The sequence below is a fragment of the Mya arenaria genome, chromosome 9 (genome assembly GCF_026914265.1).
Source record: "Mya arenaria isolate MELC-2E11 chromosome 9, ASM2691426v1".
Taxonomy (NCBI): Eukaryota; Metazoa; Mollusca; class Bivalvia; order Myida; family Myidae; genus Mya; species Mya arenaria.
In genome coordinates, this window is record NC_069130.1 from 23,008,435 (window position 1) to 23,027,127 (window position 18,693).

The 18,693-nt window shown below is 31.1% G+C and overlaps 1 protein-coding gene across 1 annotated transcript in view; it reads left to right on the forward strand.

The window, feature by feature from the left end:
• Positions 1 to 1,743: 1,743 nt before the first annotated feature.
• LOC128203428 (transmembrane protein 26-like) overlaps positions 1,744 to 18,693 on the forward strand; it is a 74,616-nt gene continuing 57,666 nt past the window's right edge. The window contains exon 1 of the mRNA XM_052904837.1: positions 1,744 to 1,827. The gene's annotated coding sequence lies outside the window, so the exon portion shown is untranslated. The remainder of the gene's footprint in view (positions 1,828 to 18,693) is intronic.

Sequence of the window (18,693 nt, forward strand, 5' to 3'; positions counted from 1 at the left end):
TATACTTAATAAATGACATTCAATGATCAGGAAGAACGAGAAAACAAATTTATATATCAACTGTAGAGCGGCATGTTTCGACTTCCATGGACTTAGCTCTTCACGTCAGGCTAAGAAAGCTATTGTCATCGGGCTTTGGGCAACAGTTAACTGTTTATTTCCCAAAATCGGGAAAATGGTTTGACAACTGTCCAACAAGCCTTTCGACAAATGTATGCTCAAAGATTTAAATTTGTTAATAGCTAACTTTTTACACAGCTATACTTTAAAATGTTGGAAATGAACGCAATTTGAATTTAGTCATTTTTGAATAATAGTACTTTAGCATTGAGTGAATTAGGTATTTTAATTAACTGTTTAAATCGAGTATCAACTTTATCTTTAGTTTAATATAGTTGAATAAATTAAATCATAAGATTAAACTTTATTGATACAATGAAATTTATGCGTGTTTTATATGTGAACACACTGTATTACAATTGTATTAAAACGGCATTCTCTGATTTGGCCTGTATTTTTGTTTGTATTTACGAATTAGGAAATATACAACACTTTGAATACGACCCCCTTCTGAACGGATTCTCATTCACTTACTAACTGGAGTCATGAACTGTCCAACAATGTTTCCTTTGTTCTAAAGTGCGTTTGCTATAACTATTACAAACACAAACACGATTTGAATGTTAAGAAGCTACGTTTCATTGATGCCAGAGCCGCCCCAATAAAAACTGTAAATTATGGGTAACTTTGTATTTACTGCGTTAACTGTGAGATCTGTGGCTTCAGATCAAGAATATCAAAGTTCGAATTCTTTTGGCGGTGAAATCAGCTGATAAAAGGGTCTTTAATAGTCATGCACAAACGTGTATTTCCCTACAAATTTCATAGACTGTATAATTTATGCACGTCGACGTCACTTGCATAATTCTAAACTTAAGTGTGATATAAAAAGAATCTGGAACATTGTATTATTATTGTGTTAACAAGTATCAGAATCGTGGACATAAAGCAAACAAACAGTTCATGTTATAGCCAGATATCCTGCTTTCACCAAGCTGATCCAGGTTCAATATCTGTACTTTCCATCAACATTGGCTTCAAATACTTGTTGCAAGAAATTAAAATCGTGTGTTTACTTTACCAGATTTCAAAATCAAAGAAAATGTGGCCAATTACCTGCATGTAAGCTTCTTTCATTATATTAAATTACTGAACAAGTGCACGTGCGCAGAACCAATATTAAGGGTGAGTAAGTCCAGGTTCTTAAGCACATCTTTAAATTATAGTGTTCATGATTTGGTATAGATTTTGCTCTATAAGAATTTATGTGTTTCTTTGAATGACTGTAAGTGGACAGTTTTAAGTGTAAGAACTCATTGATACCTTGATACTCACCACTTCGCTTCATCTGTTGGGTTTAACATTCATTAAGTTGGAAGGATGTTATGAATTTGATATTGTATAATTTCATTTTAGTTATTAAAATGTATTATTAATCCTATATTTTTTCGATAAATGAGAAATGCCTTGAGTATTATTGAAGCCCGCAATATCCCGATCCCACCAATTAGCAATTCGGTCATTGCCAAATATTTGTGTAGGCATTTGATATAATAATCAATGCGTGGTAGAGGATATTCCCAGTAGTTCCGTAACAGATTGATTGAGACTTAGATGATTAAGAAGAATGTGTGTGAAAAAGGACTTGACAGTATTGTGGACTTCGACATGAACTATTTATTGAACATCATGATTTAAAAAGTGTTGGATGTTTGAGGAATTTTAGCGAAATGATGAAAGCCTGAAAATGTTTTGATACGTAAAGATGTGAGTAAACATTGCAAATAATATATGTACATATTACAGGAATTGAATACGTGTAATTCAAACGCTTCTTTGTCACTGACATTTTTCTACCTTTACCAAATAATTAGAATAATCTAGGACATTGTGGTTACTTATCGGACCTGTTTCGGACCAACATTTGGCCTCTATTCCAAATGCTTATGCAAAATTGTTTTTCACAAATTACTTGTTTTATTGTCTTTTTACCTTTTTCTTAGTATAACTTAAACAAATAGTTTCATGTATTTTTTTGTAATTTTCATGTTCTTCATTGAAAGATTGTTATATCATAATTCAAATCAATGTTAATACCTGAACCTACAGAAACCTTTTTTTATCAGACTCAGATTTTTTCATTCCCGCACAATTTGAATACGAGAAAGCTGCTTTACTTTCAGTTTCTCTCGTTTACATGTAGTTCGCAAATTTTTTATTGAGCACAATTAATAATACGGATGTAGTTTTTTTTATAAGCGTTATTACCGTATAACAATATCAAAATGTTTTGACAATTTGGTGTTGCATTGAACCTGATGTGTATTTGCTGCATTTTGACTTCTTGAACGTTTTATAATACCATTCTGTCCTATAGTGAAAAATGTGGACAAAAAAGTTATGCTCCGTATCCTGTGACAACTAAACGTTAGACATTCAATGATGATTATTATCGGTGCAATAATGAATTTATCATTGTAGTGTTTATAGAGTTACATAAGTTCAGTGTAATAACTTAGTCCATTTGGTGCAAATTATTGGAATTTACTATAAAAGAAATAAAACTACTTGCAACAGCGAACCTACGAACTTGCTCTCACGAATTTTTCGCTTACCTTTTGTGCATTGTATTGTAATTTGGTTTGTCAATCTACTACTGGTATTGTTTTATTTTTCAAATGGTGATGTTTTCATTTAAAGACGAACATGAACCAAAAGTTTCAAGATTTAACTTTGTACAAAAGGCCTCCGTCCCATACTTCATCATAACTATATAAAACGTAATCAAATATGTGTTGTGCTTTCTAAACTTTGTCTTAATACAATGTCTTCATTCCGTACTAGGATGTTATCAAATTGACAAGTTCACGTATCCATGAGAAAAGTCAACATGGTAATCGGACTATATATAATATTGATGAGACATAATTGGTATCTTTCAACAACATCATATTGTCTTTTTACATGATGAATCAGAAATAGAAAAAAAAACGTCGGATTGATATAGTAGCATGCCACTTAGACATAACTTTTCACAAAGGCATACTATTATGTCAAATAGACTAAAAACATGTCGATCTGAAATAACAATATGTCTGTTTGACGAAATCACATAACGGTTAGACTTAATTACATGCTAAATAGAAACAATAGAACGTCAGTCTGACAAAATAGTATGTCAGTACGACATTTATCACATTTCTTCGATATGAACATGATAACATGTTAGTTAGACATAGTAACACGATTTTTTACATAAGTTTGCGTAAGTTAAACATAATATCATTTCATTTTGACATAAAAGCATGCTAGTAAGACAAAATCGCATTATATTTATACATACTTACATGTATATAAAACAAAATAACATGTCAGTTAGACATAATCACATGTCGGCTAGCTAGATATGAGAAAATTTCATTTATCCTTTATTGATTGTCTGTTAGACTTCATAGCATGTCAGTTAGACAAAAAGGCATTATATGTCACACCATAATAAAGTTAAGGCGTTCCAGACTTTTGTACGTTTATCATGGCAAATCGCAAATGGTGTCATGTCATGTCAAAAATCTATTTCAAGGCAAAAAATGTAGATTGAAAAGAAGCCTGGACAACATATTTATAGTTCCTTACTTTAATCAGTCTCTTTCAAAGTGTCAAATAGTTCCCTCGATGGCAGGAGCATTACTTGAAACGGTATAGTATTTGCGCTGCTACAACTAAATGTTGTCAGAGATTGTTCGGAACGTCTACGTTAAACATGAGTACTGCTTAAAAGATAACGAACTTTGAATTCTAATGAAACTGAGTAGTGATCATTGTAACTAAACGGAACTACTGTTGCTTTTCGACATTTGAGATATAATTGTTATATTACATAACAATGTAATGAACAGGCATTAGGACGTTCTTGTTTCAAAAATAGTTATGTTTAACTGATATGAATTTCGAAAATGATAGGGTTAATGTCTCATTTCTAATATGTTTTTACTAGAATACTTACTTTTTTATTATGGACCGAAAGGTTATTCAATAAGTTTTTTTTATAAAAAAAAGTATGTTAATTCCAATTTTACACAGCTGTTTACACGATATGTTACTTTGAACATTCAAGCTTGATTTAAATGATATACCAGCAGGCTAATGATAGGCTTATATGCATGCTTTTTTATGTATTTGAATTGGGTGGACAATAAATCGAGAACTATTTGAAGTGAGCACCAATGGTTGGATTGTTCATTGTTCACCATCTAAACTCAATAAAACAAGTCAAACAAGGTTGAAATTGAAAATGAGACATCGCAAAAGAAATAAAAACTTCTGATATAACGAAAACATTTTATAAGGTCATCTTATAAAATTAATCTTACTTTTAAACCATGAAAACAAACAAAACAATAGTGGTAAATGTTATTTTTAGTTCGTAAGTTTCGAGTTCCCCGATTTTTCCACTGAGGTTGTCAATGAGGTCGGTAAAAGGGTAATTTGTCACTCGCTGTAAATAATTGATAACATTGCGTCTGTCAATATTAAAGTGTCAAATTGTTTTCTCGGTTGCAAAAGCATAACTTGAATCAATGCCACATATATTTTAGGAAAAATGAATGTTCTGATGTTCTACGTAATTTGTATATACAGATGAAAAGACAACGCACAATTACAACATAATATCAGAATGAAACTGAAAATTCTTGTTTTATATTAAACGCAAATACTGATTTATTTTCGTAAAACAAATTTTAAGTTGTATGATAAAGTGACCATAAAGCAAATGAATCAAAGGACAAAGTAATGAAACAATAAAACACGATAAGGATAGTCGTGTTTAATAAGTATTGGCTTATGTCGGTTTCTGGAAAAATCCAAAATCTAGTCTACTAACTCATCCAAATAAAAAAACAAAGGCAGCATATGCTTCAGCGTTTAAGGCCAAGGACACCCGCTATGTTTTGGCATATTTGACACCAACACAAAAGATTACGCTTTTGCGTTTGCTTCGTGGATTAGCCCATTCCGTTTTATCATTTTTTTTAAGAAGAAACGAACAGTCGGAAGAGCGATCATTCGAAGGCACAAGATACGACCATATTATAACAGTTCATTTACGTTATAGTTACATAGAGCACTGCCAAAGTCCCTACAACCTATGCAGTCGGACTTAGCATTAAAAACTTATTATATCATTAATATTTAATAAATCCGCAGAAAAATGTAATATGTTTCTCGACATGTGATTTCTTAACTATTTTACATTAAGGCTTTATATATATTGCATCATTAAACTAATGACTATGCATGTATACTCTTCATGAGGAGTTCTCCAACGATTTTATCTTGACTATCGTAAGGTTAGAACAGAAACCAAAAACAATAAGAATTGAGAACGTTTTGGTAATGAACCTTTAGCGGTGAGTATATTATGCCTGTTTATTTTAAAACTATTCAAAAGACGCATTATTCTAATATTATTTTTTTGGATGAAAAAATCATGTAAATATGCCATGTGTATTGTATGAGAAAACACCTATTTGTTTTGTTTTAATCCCACTACCTCTTTTGACCTGTGTATTTGTTCCTATTTACGACAGAAACAACACAAAAAAGTTTAAATTTAAAAAGAGATAACCTCCGCTTCAATGTTGAGGCAATTGTATGTTTTATTTAAATTGAAACTTAAGGATATATTTGAAGCATGATGCATCGGATGACCTGAGATCAAGACAATCCTGGTTCGAATCCTTTGGACTGAAGCTAAACTGTTATTAATATCATTTGTTTTACGCTAGGGTATTATATTGCTAGGCATCAGATCAGCTAATTAGTGAGACTTTTATAGTCATTTAAAAGTATGTCGTACTCTTTATGTTTACCAGACTGTGTCATGTATACAAGTCCTAGTTACTGGGTGTTTCATTTCTGTGTTAACAAATATCAGAACTGTGGAAATCAAACCGACAAACAGACAAACAGTTTTCAGGATTGTGCAAATTTTACAAAAACAAAAAAAAATACATGTCTGTTCACAAAGTTGAAAGAAAACAAAATTTAATACGTTTTACAAATAGCAGCAACAAATCAAATATTGATTAACGGATGCAACAACAAATTTATATGACACATTTTTTTTATCGTTTCTTCGTTCAGAGTATTCATAAAAAACCTTATGTGATGTATTTTAATCCCAAAGCATAAGTCGTCAAATAATTTATAAACACGTTAAGAATAAAGTCTAAATGACCCTTTTGTGATGTATGTATGCGTTTGTAATTATTACAAGTCTTTTATGAAATATCCTTAACACACATGAACATTTTGATGTACTCTGTTTGTAAGCAGTTGTATCTTTTACATAAGAATTCAAACGAATAAAAAATGCATCTCCAGTCATAAGGGAACTTTAATATTTTGGAAGTTTAGACTATATATTGCAGTTCAGATGCCAATCGTTATTACCGTATAACCATTCCCAAATATGTTTCTTGCACGCTTTGTATTTACAAAAGGCCTGATAGTGAAATTTATGGGCATAAATATATTCTGACTAAATAACCTTTGACTTTGATTTCTTTAAGTTTGGTTATTCAATTTGATTTTTTTTTTTACTTTCTTGCTTGTTTATGTATAATGCAGTAGTTATAGAAAATGTTCTATATCTTATAACTTCAATGTCGCAGTTTGTGGACCTTTTAACTCAAATATTTTAAACGGTTACAATTGGTTAAACGCCAGTTTTTTTCGACCATACTAGTTGATGGAAATTCCCAAACCAGTTTGCCACATTATAACAAATATTGTTCTATTAGAGAGTTCATTGGATGATGCATTTTAACCATATAATTATCATCAGTTCCATGTTCAATATCTTAGGATTCCAACAACATTGTTTCTTATGCTTATTTCAAGAAACAGAAATAATATGTTTTTACCATATTTAAAATTGAAAGCAAGTGCGGCCAATCTACTACACTTAAAGTGGTCTCATTATATTAAATTAGTAAACAAGTGCTCATGCACAGAAGCAATATTCCAAGGAGAGTAAGTTAGAATGTTTTTCAGCACTCCTTCAATATTATAATGTTCAGGGTTTGATATCAGTTTTGCTATATTAAAATTGATGCGTTTCTTGTTATGACTGAGTCTAGGTGCATATAGCTCGGTTTCAAATTTATACTACATGTTGTATTGATACGTTAATTTGAGTATGTTGTATTGCCTGATTCAAATGATTGTTCCTAGCTATCTGGCTGCTGTTATATTGGTAATATATGCATGAAGCTATCTTTGAACATACGCTTCCTAAAATAAGAACAGTAAAGTCTGTAACTAATTATGCCATATGTTAAGATCAATATATCTATATAAGAAATGCATGCTTTCAATTAATCAAAACCACTCACATCAAAAACAACATGTTCATACTTAAAGCAGATAAATATAGATGTTGTGGTAAAATTTTTACGCCTCTTCATTGATGTTTGTATATAACACGTGCTTCTAAAACAGTTCTTGCAGCTGATAAACTTTTTTGCGCTAATTGTTGAAATTTAAAGATGCACTCTTACTCCCAGATAAGATTACCACAATTAATGTTATTGTTTTAATATTCCAAAAAGGATGAATAAATGTCGAAAACAGTGGTTCTTATGAGGGAAACTGAGCTTAATTTGAAAGAAATTAGCATAAAACACGGTATTCATACCTTATGAGACTATATTACACCACAGTAAATCTTTTAGCATTCACCAATCATTTAATATTTTTGCGCTTTCTGCTATTAAATACACGGCTACAATCTTGTTATCATAAATTAATATTTTCCATAAATGCATTATTTAGTAAGTATTTAAAGTTTTATTAGTCAAAATTGATGTTTGTTATGCATGTGTATGTACTGATTTTGAATAAGAGTGTCACTTTAGATATAAAAGAAAACAAACTACTGGCATGATGTTACTTCTAGCATCTCCTTCCTAGACGCTAATATCCTGTACAGGTAATGGTGTTTGTGCCTTACATAACCGTGCTTATCTTGAATACTTCAGAAGCAATATATTAATTAAATCTGACCAATATGTGTCAATAAAATCATCAAAGTTAAATGGCAAATTTAAATTCGGAATGTCAATTCAACGTAATTTGTACATTATATTCCTGTATTATTTAAATTATTGATGGCAGTGGGGTTTCTTAATTCACCATAGCAAATAAAAATAGACGGATGCTTTAAATGGCATAGTGCAAAAGAAATCTTAGTGGCGTTTTTTGCCGAATATTTAAAACATTTATTCATACTAAATTTTAAATAAACCTACCTTAAGAAAATTAGTGTACGAAAAACATGGACAAGGTCAGTTTAGTTCTTTTGTCACGATTTCGAAGATGTTATCAAACAGGTTTTTAAGGCGTTTTGTGCAAAGGCTTGCCCTTTTTAACCTCGCAATTTCCATTGATTTTAAAAACCTAATCGAAGAGCTATCAATCGGAGGTACCAGATACACCCTAAATTGTGCAGTAGACTCTATTGAAACAGGTCATTTACGATAGTGGTAAATGGAACATTGTCAACAAACGTACAACCTGTTAGGTCGGATAGAATATTCAAAGTTTACAAAATAATATGCAATAATCCAAAAGAACGAGTAAAATATTTCCACGAACTGTTGAACATGTTGCGGCCTGTACTCAGCACTTCACGCCAGCTGTTGCGATTAACATTCATGAAATTGAAAGGATGTAAGGATTTGATGTTTTTTTTAAATTTCATTTTAGTTATTTAAATGAATTATTAATCGTACATTTTTTCGATCAAATGAGAAACGCATTGAGAGTTATTAAAGCACGTAAAGCACAATTCCTCCAAAAAGAAAGGCGCCAACTATTTGTGTCGGCATTTGATAGAAAACCAATTCGTGGTAGGCGTATTTAGATATTTTCAGTATTTCCTTTGCATGCTAATTGGGACTAAGATGATAAAGTAAAATGAGTTATTATAGAGAATTGAAAGAGTTTTGCTCTATTTATTATAAATCATGATATAGAAAGTGTGTTGCATGTTTAAGGATTTTCAGAGAAATGATGAAAGCCAGAAAACATTTTGATATGTAAATATGTGAGTAGACATTGTTAATATAACATGAACATACATGTTTTCGTAAAAAAGTGCATTTTACTATGAACGATTCCCTTTTAATGGACTAGTCCACATATGCTCCACTTGCATTTTTTAATATTTAATAAAAAGTTTTGATGTATTTTACATACTTTAATAAACTGACACAGACAGGTACCGGCAAAAAACTAATTTATACAGACTATAAAGTGTATTATTTAGCCAATAATAGTCTATTCATCGGTACCAACGCTGTAGCGTTTTATTTGCACAAAAAGTTTTTATGTCACATATAAATGTGCATTTAGAATAATATAAGTTTTCTTATCTGAACTTGCAATACTGTTTTACCATTCACATTGTTACAAGATCTTTGCTCACATTTATATAACAAAGATGTCCGACACAGTGACACATGAAGGAGACCCTTTGAATTTACGTTTAAGATGTTATCAAAAATAATATATCATTGGTATGAAACTCCGTTCTATGAAGGGAGAAATATATATTATACTATAACCAAAGTTTACAATATTTGAGTGTTATTGTAATCATTCATCTGAGCAGTTTTGTTAGGAAGATAAATAAAAATAATTAATGGACGCAATTCACGGTAGATACCATGTACGAATTATGGCATTTACAGATATCTTGGCCAAGATAACAATATCTTAATGAGATCTACTTGTAATTTTGTCCACACCCAATCTATATCCCACACAATTTGAAGTTCAAGCATCACACACATGGATCTTCCATTAACCATTTGTATTAATGCAGGTTATATTTACAATCAGATATGGTGTACTTTCTAAATGTAAAATTTAAACTATCGGAATGCTCTCATATAATCAAGGTAACAGAGTAGTGCAGCAGTTGACTTGAGTGTTTTGATTTGGATCATTTTAGATTGTTTGATGAAGACGACCAAGTAGTTAATCAGGACCAAAATCATGCAAAAAATACATGTATTCTACTGGAAATAATTCATATGTATTACATAAAAGAAACCCATAATAAAACATCATGTATATGAATAGTCGTTGCCAGATGGTTGTCACTAACACTGCAAAAAGGATTTACAGCATTGTTGGGCTTAAACTTTAATATGTATATCTATGATATAATAATAATGCATTTTGACAGACAGTTTCATAGAGAAGACAGCTAAAAGCTGATATCAATTACTCTCATATCTAATTCCTGCTTTATAGACCATTTTAAAGAGGGGTTATGAGAAAATACTCCTGGTTGGGTTCGAACCTACGAGATATTGGATGAGAGGCGGAGTTCTCCCTCTGGCATTGTATGGTGTACACTCGTGTAAATGTATGATAAATATGTTCTAAAAATATCTTTTAATAATTGCAATTCTTGAACGATGCAATGACTTGAAAACAGTACTGTATGTTTATGGTTATGCTAAAAGTGTACCTTTTTTCAATAGAATATCTGAATGTCTGGTAATGACTGCACTTTTCATCATATCCATAACACAGTGTAAAAATCTAGATAACACTGTCTTTTTATTCACGTGTATTTTCTTGTTCTTTTTAAATTGTAAGGCCAAGATTTTGGACTGAAAAAGAACAAAGTTCAAGGTAAATGATCTATCAGTTGAGTAAGATATTTGAATAATACACTTCTATTCAAAAGAATAAATAAAGTAGATATATGGATTTAAAATTATCAAAAAGGTAATACTTCAATTAACAGAATAAAAATGGCAAAACGTGTTCTTTGTGATCAGGAAAACAATGTACTAAAACTTAATGATACAGTTTACAAAAGGAGGTACAGCAGACAACCCAATACTCAATAAGCATTAGGCCTATATGTAAAACTTTCTAGGTTGATTTAGAATTTTACTATTAAATTTCATGTGACACCAAAAAAATTGTCCCAAAGAAACCAACACAAAACAACAGCCTAACGTTTTCGCTCTTGCTGGCTGATTATCTAATTTTTAGTTACCTGAAGCTACTGAAAGTCTTTGATTGGCGTATTTATCGGGTCCGGTACACGTAGAGACTACACCCGCCCCTAATTGACCGGCAGGTAAAGGTAAATTATATTAGAGGTGAATATCTTTGTCGATATGACAGGGAAAAAGTTCGAAAAACACCAATTTTTGTTAAAGGGCGGGGTTTTCTTCCAAAGAGCTGTGCTTGTAAGTTATTCCTCCTCTTTCATCGATTTCTGCCAACATGCAAATAGTGGCGCCCCCCCCCCCCAACAAAAAAACGAATCCAAGTAACTATTTATTTCAATATAAGAAAAAAGTAATACGCCCACTAAAATGCACCATTTCAGAATAGAAATATAAAAATGTTACGCCCCACCCCCGAACGTCAAATATTGGATCCGCCCTCGGAAACCCCCTTAATTGAGTGAGATTCACCATATGTCACTTCCACCATGTTGAATCTACTATTTTGCGAATTTGCTGCTCAAATTCAAAAAGAAACAATTCAAACATAGATTTAAAACCAAATATGATGCTAGTTTGTCTAATATATAATGTATCAAAGAGTATTCTCGAATTGGTTGATATGAACAAACGTGTCATTAAATTAATTCAGTAAAACCAAGTGTTCAACTTGCCCCCAGCCCCATTCAAGGATCCTACGCTGTGTATAATTTACATGATATATTTTATCAAATTTTGCTGCCAGCAACTTAAAATGGTCAAACCTAGATAGGAGTGCAATTATTATTTCCAGAAAACAAAACATTTTTTTAAAGTGGTTTCAAGTCTTTTCTCTAAATACAAACATCAATAGTTCACTTAGAAAGGCAATTTGCACGTTAAGTGAATGGGATACATCCGATGCCACTCCTTCCCACATTCCACATGGATGCCTTCGTTGTGTCATAAGGATGACGTATTGCCTCTTGTTCCTCATTATTAACAGCCTGTAAATAATTCAATGAACATTGCACAGAATAACTATGTATGATATAAAACGTATTCATCTAACTGATAGAAAACAATTCATTTTACAAATTGTAGGGATAGAGAAATTATCATCCTTTCTGGTAAAACCAATATGTTCTATACTATTGTACATTGCAAACAAATGTATTTAAGAATTTGCTACAGTGAAGCAATTCCACTTTCTCTTTTATCATTTCATATTAAAAAAATAATAGAATTAAATATTATTTTCATTTAATCAAGTATTATAAGGATAATGATATTACATTATCTCAACTCATTCAGTGATATTGTATTTGATAAGATGGTTGACAATCTGATATATCGGCTATTAAGTTTTATTCCTGAAATATTAAAACAATTATTTATACTTTTATACCTTTTTCACACTGGGACATTTTGAACACATGAACATGCATTTTTAAGTCATTAGAAAGTAATAACAAGACAAACTCATTTTATGATAACAAATGATATGAGGTCAATATGTGCATACGTACATACACAAATATGCGTTCATTGAGAAAAAAAAACATGTTTGTTATATCTAGTAAAATCAAGACATTGCAGGAGAATCATGTCCTCTAATTTTGCACAACGTTTAATTATGGTTATGTTTTGACGATAATTATAGTTAATTTTGGTATTGTAAACCGCGGTTTAAATGACAATATGACTTTAACTCATCGCCTTGATTTTTCGTTTCTTTTGGTAGAGTCTTTTATCTAATTATATCAAATTAGCTAATAAATGAGCCTTTTATGGTCATATTAAAACATGTCGTGATTACATTTACCAGTGTGTCATTGATAAAAGTCGTTGTTACTGGCATATTTCTACCTTATTTGAGACGAATATGAACACTTGTATTTACCTAAGTATTTACAAGTGTTCAGAATCCTGGACTTCAAACAGACAAACTGTTTTTGTTGCTGACAGTCCGCCAATATTTTACAATAATACTTTTTTGGTTCACAAAGTAGTAGTAAACACATTTTTTATATTGTTGGGAATTGACGGATGCAAAAACAAGTTTATCTGACATATGGATCACTTCTTAGTTTATTCTAAAATTATGAATACAATTGTTTTTATCTTAATATTACACCGAATAATTCCCGTTTTTTTATTATATTATATACACATACATGAATCCAATGCTATGCATCTTACTTTGAACGCATTTGGCAAAAACTATATGAAAACGTTAAGCCGCCGACATTTTGTTTTGTATGTATGTATGTATGTATGTATGTATGTATGTAATTGTTACTTTTGGAGATTCCTTTTAAGAAATCATTCATAACATGTGGTCATTTTGATGTGCTCTGTCTGCAAACAATTGTACCTCAAACCTAAATTTTAAAACGAATAAATAGTGCATCCCCTCTCATCTGTTATTTTAAAAAATGTTTCATTCTTTTTTCTCGTTTACATATTGTTAAATATATGATTCCTTGCCCAATGTATATGCAAAAAGCTACAGAAACATGCTCAGTAGCAAAATATTTAAACATAAACCCGGTTTAGTGGCAATGGGCAAACGCCAAAGACATAGAACACAAATTCACAAACAAGAAACATAGAACAGCACAAAACTCTACAAACAGCACAGTGCATAAATACTATATATATATATATAATTGGTATGTTTATCAAGAATTGTTAGGTACCGCCTTGGAACGGTCAGTAAAATGTAAATTTACTGGGGGTTTAAACCAGTTTATGTGCACAAACCTCACTCTTATCCCAACAATTCTTAAGATAAAACGCAAAAGGTAAATCTTATCAAAGTATGCATTAACTTGAAGAAACTTATCAATAAAACAAATAATAATAAAAAACGAAAAGGTAAACCCCAAGTACTTCAATGATTATAGATCCCAACTATTTCGGAAGTTTGGACAGTCAATATATTGCAGTTAAGACGCCATTCGTTATAACGGGTCAATCGTGCTAAATATGTTGATGACAAGTTGTTTTATTGAACTTGATAAGTATTTTGTTGCATTGAGTTTCTTGGACGCTTCGTATTTACACAATGCCTGATAGCGACCTAAGTATGGACAAAAATATATTATGACTTAACATTTGAAACATTTATTTGAAGGATATGGTATTTGGTTCGTTTTACTTTTTTGCTTGTTAATGTATAATGCAATACCTTAAGAAAATGTTCTATATTTGATGACTTCAATATCGCAGCTTATGTACCTTTTAACTCCAAGTGTCAAAGCAGTAACAATTGGTTAAGCCTTAGTTGTTTCGACTATACTACTACATGGAATATCACAAACCACAAACATTTCTACACACAAGACGATCCGACCTTCAAAGAGTATATAAAAAATATAAGACACTTCATCTGATGATGAATTGTAGCTATATTTCAACCTTTCAATCATCAGTTCCATGTTCAATATCTGAGGATTTCAACAGCTTTTTTTCTAATACTTGTATAAAGAAATAGAAAGCATATGTTTTACAAGATTAAAAAACCAAAGCAAGTGCGGCCAATTTACTACACTTAAAGTGTACACTTAAATTCGCAAACAAGTGCACATACACATACGTAATATTTCAAGGAGAGTACGTTCAGTATGTTCGTCAGCACACCTTCTTTTTTACGATGTTTACGATTTGGTATCAGTTTTTCTCTATCGAGATTGATGTGTTTCTTTTTATGACTGAGTATAACTCGGTTTCAAATTTAAACTAAGTGTTTTATTGATACGGTAATTTGAGTAAGTTTCATTGCCTGTTTCAAAAGAATGTTCCTGGCTCTCTGAGGGTTGTTTTATTGGTAATATATGCATGAAGAATGTCTTTGAACGCCTTTTAAAAAAAGAACAGTACAGTATATAAATAATTATGCCAAATGGTGAGATATCAAAATATAAATACAAGAAATGCATGCTTAAAATCATCCAAACCCACTCAAATCAAATACATTTGGTTAATACTTGAAGTATATAAATATAGATATTGTGGTTAATTGTTACGTCTCTTCATTGATGTTTTTTACATAAAGATCATTCAAATTTATTATAGTAAAATATTTGAAAATCAAAGGGTTTACAAATGGCGCGTGCTTCAAAAACATTTTCTGCAGCTGATAAACTTTGTTGCGTTAATTATTGCAATTTAACTATAAAAGAAAACAAACTATTAGCTAAAGCACACTACTAGCATATCTATCCAAGACGCAGATATCTTGTACAGGCCATTGTGTTTTGCCGCAAAAACCATTAATTATCTTGAAAACTTGAACAGCATTTTATAAATCAAACCTGGCCAACATGTGCCAATGCAATCTTTAATAAAAATTATAAAATAAAAAAATCGGAATGTGATTTAAACATAATGTGTAAATTATCCTCAAGTTTTATTTGTATTATTGATGGTAGTGGGCTTTCTAAATCCATAATGGCAAATCAAAATAGACGGATGCTTTAAATGCCTTAGCGCAAAAGTAATCTAAGTGGCGTCATTTGCCACAATAATGCAATATTTAGTCATTCTAGATTAAAAAAAAAAATCTCTTAAGAAAATTATTTTATGATGACAACTGGACAATGTCAGTTTAGTTTTTTAGTCACGATTTTCAAAATGTTGATTTTCATGGCGTATGGTGCAAAAGCCGTTTTACATTCACTCATTTTTTTTTGAGAAATGCGCATTTGTCAAGGTGTCAAATATTTCCATTGATAGTACCTTTTGTACAGCTACACTGATGCAAATATATTTTATGGATATCGAATGTCCTGGCCGTCAACAAAATAATAAAAAGAACTATATTTGAAAAGACACCGGGCATTGATAATATCCTTATGAAAGTATTCTGCTTTGATAGTAAAAGGCAAAGCGAAAATTAGCAACAACGACGTATGGTATTTGACTAATCTTCCATATAACAAATATATGTCACGAACAGTAATGAACAAGCATGGCAATTGTCCTGTGTTAAAATATTGCTTATTATATGGCTTCATGAAACTAAGCTTACTTTTCTCAAATGATGTTAAGCCTAGTCATTGATCCGATGATTTGTATGACACCCTAAACTACTACTCGCAACAAGGAGAGTTAGACGACAATATATTATACTTAACCACAATGCTTACATGGCATATATAGAACAAAAACGTAAAATAACACATATGCGTTTGCTATTTCCATTGATTTTAAAAACCTAATCGGAAAGCGATCAGTCCGAGGTAACAGATACACCCTACGTTTTGCAGTAGACCTTAAAACTGGTCATTGACGATACTACTAAATGGAACACTGTCAACAACCGTACAACCTGTCCGCTATAAAAGAATATCTAAAGCTTATAAAGTAATATGAATTAATTCAGAAGAACGAGAAAATATTTCCACGAACTGTAGAACATGTTTCGGCTTGCACTCTAGACTTCACTCAAGCTGCTGTGATTAACATGCATGACATTGAAAGGGTGTTGATTTTTTTTTCTTTAAATTCTATTTTTAATTAGTTATTAAAAGGTATTATTTATGTTTTTTTTTTTTTTTTTGATAAACTGAGAAATGCCTTGATAGTTATTAAAGAACGTTAAACGCAATCTCTCCAATAAGAAATGCGGCCAGCGCCAAATATTTGTGTAGGCATTTGTTGATAAACTAATGCGTGGTAGGCGTGTTCAGATTTTCCCAGTAGTTCCCTTACAGATTTATTGAGACTTAGATGATAAATTAAAATGAGTCGATAAAAGGGCTTGAAAGTATTGTTGCCATATTGGAAATCATGATTTAAAGAGTGTTTTGGATGTTTAAAAAAAATCAGAGAAATGATGCAAGCCACAAAAAGTTTTGATATGTAAATATGTGGATAGACAATGCGAATATAATATGTACATACATGACTTGAATATAATTAATTTATACATGTCGGTCTCACTGGCATATTTCTGCCTGAAGTGAAATATAAGAATAACTTAAAAAAAGTTTAGTTTTTGATCAGACTCGTTTTAATTTTGGACCAATTTTCAATGCTATTACAAAACAATTTTCCCAGCATTTTTATATTACCTTTTTACTTATTTTTTTATCAATATAATTAATAAAACTAATTTCATGAATTTACCTTATCACCTTGCTAGTTTTTTTTATCTTTTTCTTTTTCAGGTCATTGTTTTAAGTCAGCTTATTAAAGGGTCTTTAATAGTCACTTTCTTGTTCTACTCTTTAAATTTACCAAAAGATTTTATCTATTCAAATCGTTTTCGCAAGCATATTTTTACTTTTAGTGAGTTACTGGAAGAATCTGGAAAACTGTATTTACTTCGTGATAAAAATTCAAAGTCGTTAACATCAAACAAACAACAAGTTTATGTTGTTTAAAGGCAGCTGAAGAATGTTCATGTTTACAATTACTTTTAACCTTTTTGGTCACCAAGCAGAAATTAGTCTTATTGCTAGCTGGAACTTCATAAGTACGTAAGTATTATAAATAGATATCAATGAGAAAAACATGATCAAATTTACTTAATTTGAGGAAATGTTGCCAGTATTCCGTCTAAAATGACCAAATACTTCAACTTCTACTTCAAAATGCCCCTCATTTTCTGTAGATTACTCATTTACACGGAAAGCGAACGTTTATGGATACGGACATTACACAATGCATTTTTTAAAGATTTTACAAACGAAAGTTTGTCGAAAAATGATATCTTTTGATATGAGGAATGTTTTTAAATAGTGTGGTGAGCAAATAGTTGAGCAAATATCAACATTTGTTGAAGGGTTCCAGCTGTCAATATCTTTGTTGTTCCAACACTCGTTATGATTTACCACACTTATGTTCGTAATAAAAAAGTGCATTTTACAAGCTATAAACGATTCCTTTAAATGGACTAGTCCACATTTGCCGTACTTGCAGTTTTTAATATTTCAAACAATGTACTGATGTATTTTACATACTTTACTTCAAATGACACATAGCAACAGGCAAATACTAATTCATAAAGACTTGTGTAATATTAATCTAATTATAATTTATTCATCGTAACCAATGCTGTATCGTTTTGTTTGCGCAAATAGTTTTTTATGTCACATATAAATGTGAATTTAGAATACTATAACTTTTTTTTTTGAACTTGCAATACTGTTTTACCATTCACATTGTCACAAGCTCTTTGCTCACATTTATAAATATTTACATTCACACTTCATTCCTTAACGATGGTTGTTGTTTATCAATTGCACTTTATTTCTGTATAAAGTGCAATGGCATTTCCCATCGATATAGCGTGCGTTTGTTCGATACTTCTGTCCTGTCATTGGGCGTAATAATACCAAGGGGCGGGGCAAATTTACTACGAAACTATTTTTTTTTCAATGAAATCGTAGTAAAATTATTGGCAACATGCAACTGTAATCTGCAGTAAAGCAGTTAAAACAAAATAAGCAACGATAATTTGATTGATTTTAATGTAGATAATTTCATGATGGATGGAACAATCGAAACGTTTGTGTTTTAAAATGCTGTTAAATGTCACGAAAATGCAAAAACAGTTAGTTCAAAATAACCTAAATAACGGGTGCTTGTATGACGTCATGAGTGA